This window comes from Copadichromis virginalis, linkage group LG22 (genome assembly GCF_057382275.1).
Source record: "Copadichromis virginalis isolate Kocher_CV1m ecotype Utaka linkage group LG22, C_Virginalis_male_GT1.1, whole genome shotgun sequence".
Lineage (NCBI taxonomy): Eukaryota > Metazoa > Chordata > Actinopteri > Cichliformes > Cichlidae > Copadichromis > Copadichromis virginalis.
The window spans coordinates 20,306,335-20,311,170 of NC_140638.1; positions in this window are offsets into that span (position 1 = coordinate 20,306,335).

A 4,836-nucleotide genomic window follows, 5' to 3' on the forward strand; every position below is an offset into this window, starting at 1 on the left:
CTGCAGTGACCTGGAACACAAGAAAACAGAGCATTGTGCTAATACTTGAGAAGCATCTAATCAGACTTTTAGTATCCTTCTCTCCTGTTCTTGTCCATATCTTGCTGTTAAGTGCTTTTGTTAGGTGTTCTCTTGTTGAGAACAAATCTAATGCAGGACTGCCTTACTTAAAATCTTTTAAGCAATTTTTCAGTGGTTTTTTTTTCCAGTTATTTTATGGACATATTGTGTAATTCAGTCAAAGCTGCAGTTATAATAATTAACTTTGTTTTTCCCCCCTTTTTTTCTTCAAAGTGAACAGTTGCCTCACACGTTTTCTCCCCACAATCCAAAACATTCTCCTTTGATTGCTTCATGATTTCAAACTGGACATACTGTATGAATGTGAGAGTGGGAAGCTGGGTCTCTCTTTGTCTTAGCTCTGGATTGGCTTGGATAGTTTTCATACATACATCATATGGCATGATTTTGCATTCATGGTTTAAATGTGACCTTACTGTCTCAAAAATCACTAGAAGGTATTAGTTATAGTGAAATTCTAATCATCAAAAGAGAATATCTTTGAGTTTTACTGCAGCCTCGACTGTTACACAAACTGTTTACTTTTCTGTCTTCAGCTCTTTGCCCCAACTTCAACCATGATACTTAAAGCCAAACCTACAGTAATTAACACTTCTGTGACTCAGAAGACATCCTCAAAGACCAAATCTGAGTGGCATATGCAGGAGTTTACTATTATATGTACATATTTGCAAAGGTGATAGAGACATAAAAGATGCACAAAGAGAAGGGAAAAGTCAACCTGCGGTCAGGCTCCAAAACTATATGACCCTGAGAGATCACAGGTCAAAGACCTCCTGAGGAGATGAGATGCTCAAAGATATAACATCATTACAGGAGAGGTAGGAGCAAGACCTTGAACTGAGAGTAAACTCTGAGATGAACTTTGCCCCCGTAAATCATGCAGTACAGCCGAAATTTAGTTCAAATTATGGGCAGATTAAAGCACAAACTCAGAATTCCTTGTTATTATTGTTTTTAGTTCAAAGCACTGAAATTGTTTGGCTTTGTTTATGAGATGCATACACAAACGGGAAGTTTTTTCAGCATCGCCACTTGACAGGAAAAATGTATAACCGAATTCAAAGACACAGAATTAAGCTGCACTGAAAGACTATTAAAGAGGACAGGTCTCATGCTGTGCTTTCAGACAGTGAGCAAGTATGTGTTTAAACAGTCTCTTTGAAGCTAAATGTGAAATGATTAAGTCCACTTAGAAGTCTGCGTGGCTCTTCAGTGTGCGTTCATGTGTGCGTGCATGGAGCTCTTTGAAGATGGCACTCTTGTGAGCTCAGGAAAACCTTTACAGCAGTGCTAAGTGGAGGGTGCAGCTCACTATAAAGATCCAAGATAAGTGTGTAATGTGTGTATTCATGAGTTGTGTGTTTGTGTAGTTGAGGCAGGACTTGACATGACTTGAGGGCCCGGTAGAGCTGACGCCAGCCCCTTGTTTCTGGCTGTCTGTATGCGTCCTGAATGACAGCCCAGAGGCAGTGCGTATGTGTGTGGTTAGGTGGGAAAAGAAAGGTTTCATGTTCGACAGGAACCATCAATAAAACAGCAACCGTCAAATCGCCTCAAAACCACCTGAACCTGCTCTGAGAAAGTGTGGAGGAATGTGTCTGAGTGTGTTTGAGAGGGAGAGAGAGAAGAAGAGCAAGACGGAGAGTGAAAGATAGTAGAGGATGTGTGTCGACATGTATTCTCTCTTCTTTAACTTGTTCAGTGACTTCAGCAGCTCTAATTGGTGACCATGTAAAGCATGGTTTGCGCGAGGCTGTGCCTCTGCAGAGATTTGTCAGATGCACAGATGATATTTAAGCTTGCCCACACTTCCAGGCAAATCTTGGGGGGCGGGGTCTGCATTTATGTGTGGAATAAATTAACAATTTGTTGCACGGCAATTAGCATGAAAAAGCAAGCGGCTGTTTTCCAGTCAATTTAACATCAGCCATCTCTTAGTGCTTTTCTTAGCGCCTCCCTTCTTCTGCTCTCTCTAGCCTCGGAATTTTATGGCAGGCATTGTGGCGAGTTGAAGCGCAATGATGGGGAGGAGGATGAGCTAACCATGAGCGTAGCATTGATTGTGTGGGTTTGTTAGTATGTGTCTGTTTCTGTGCATATGTATGTGAGTGCTATTGCATTAAGTTGCACTGAAAAGTGCTTTGGTCTGCAAATCTGCAAGAAGTAATTGACATTTCACAGCAGCAGAGGTAAAAAAAACAAAAAAACAAAACAAAACAGATTCATGCTTTAAAGAATATAATAGTACTTGTAATACAATACTACTACAGCACTGTGTGCACATTATACACTACCTTATGACTTACAAAGTAAGTTAAAGCACTTAAGTAATTTAGACTTTTAGGATTAGTTGAAGAGAAACCACTCAGAGGACTGCTGCAGTCCCAGTGTGGTGTCATTTTCCATAACTTTTCATAAAGAGACTACAGAGATGCACTTGCACACAGTTCTCCAAAAAGTCAACACATAGTCCAAAACCCACGACACTGCATGTAGGTGCTTATTGAAGCTAACTTGAACAAGACCTTCACTGCAAATAAGTTCTGTATCCATTATGACTTACGGTTATAATCAGTTTACATACACTCAACATATATATGTGTGTCATGGTCACTTTGGGTTTTTACTGATTTCTTCAATTGTTCTTTTCCAGAGTGGAATTATTTTACAGCATATATCTTTAATGACTTTAAAAAACAAGAACTGTATGCAGAACTTTGGCTTTATTTAGGATGTTCTCTAATCCACACAGCATGAATACATTACTCCTAATATTTGGATAAATCTCCCTTAGCAACTTTCATCAAAACCAGATGCTTTGGGTAGCCATCATCAAGCTTCTGTCTGGTTATTTGACCACAGTTCTTGGCATAACTGCTGCAGTTCATTTAAACTGGTTAGTTTCCTGGCACAGACCAAGCGTCATCCATCAAACCGCTAATTTGTTATGAAGTTGAATAAGTGGAAGAATTTCTCCTCCTTGTTATCACATCTACTTTGTGCAGTGTACCAGTACCTGTTAAAGCAAAACAGTCCCACAGAATGATGCTACCACTACCCTGCTTGGTAGCTGATACAGTGTTTTTAGGTTTGAAGGCCTCACCTTTACGCCTCCAAATGTAGCTCTTGACAGTTGTTTTGACACTGCCCCCTGGAAACAGTACACAGCTACACCTTTGCAGAGCAGCTTTGACCAGCGCAGCACACATTCACAATTCACCTATTATCATTCATTAATTAAACTGATAGTGTCTCTTAAGAAAATTTCTACCTATTTAACTTACAGCTCGGTGCTTTGCACTTTTCTGACGGCAAATTCTACTCTTTATGAAGGATCTGGTTTGTACCTTCGGCAATGTTATTTATATAGCACATTTCATAACATGTGAACATAATGTGCTTAACATAAAAGTAATAATTTCAAAACACACACAAAAATAACAGTTATCTTTCAAGCCCTTTTGATCAAATTTTGGATTTGTGATCTGAGCTTAACAGACAGGTTACTAAACCATGTAGTATTGCCATAATGGATGAAAAATTCAGTAGTTGCCCTATAGAGTAATTTTCCAATGCTTTCATCCATCACATGGGTCCCAAAGTGATCATCTTAAAGTTGTCCCTTGCTTAACCTTCTCTCCGCAACTTAAAACCAAGCTGTGATCTAAAACTAATCTCTGATGGATCTTGGCTTGCTTACCTTTTTGTATTGATTTCTGCAATGTTTGTGTATACTGTGAAAAAAGGAGAGAGCTCAAGCAGCTCTTGGGGACTCTCACACTCATACCTGTATGTACTACCGAAACCATAAAGTTCACCTGCCACTTCTTTTAATTAAAAAAGCAAGGAGAAAAACAATGCCTTTTTACTCTAAACAAAAGAGCGATCAAGCACAAGGCTAGGTAGAAAAGGAGAGGGGGCAGGGCTAAGGAGGCGGACACTTATACGGCCATACCCCATATACCTTGCAGGTGTCCTGCGTTTAGCATCATTGGGTGACACCTGTAAACTCAGAAGCAGAAGAAAACAACAACAGTAACAGTGATCTGTAACACCAGGTACATTTAAAGTGAGCACATAACTGAAAAAAGTTTAAGAACTGTGTAATTAGGGATGGGTACCGGTATATAATTCTATCTAAGCACTGAAATCTTAATTAAACTGAAAACTTAAAAGAGTCAAACTTTTAAATGTCCAAAATATCACTTCACATGAAGAAGTGCTAGAGAAACATATGAATGCTTAGAGGAGTCAGAGTGCTTATAAGCATCAGTAGCAGCAGATGTCCATATCCTAGAGTTTTCCATGAGACTTCCTTTTGCTTTTTTGATGACACTTGATCAAAATAATTTAGGATGCCTTGTATTAAGCTCATTGAGTCATTGATTAAGACTAAGAAGAAGACTAAGATAGGTGCCGTAAACTCGTAAATGTATTTAATTAAGGTTTCCAGATTTATAGAGCTCAGATCTGCACTGATTATACAAGAAGACACAATAACAAAATATATATATCATGTTCAAAAGCTAAAAAAATTATAAATCACAATAAACCTGGCTGATGGTCTTCGCTTTAGCAAACATGCAAACTTAAATTCTCCGAAAGTTAGCTGCTGCGAGCGGTAGTCGTCCAGGTGAGGATGGGAGGAAAAAACCTCACAAACAAGCCTTCTAATGCTGATGTGGGTGTCTACTCAATCACCACTTCCATCAGACAGACAGATGGACTGCTAGCCAACAGGACACACTCACA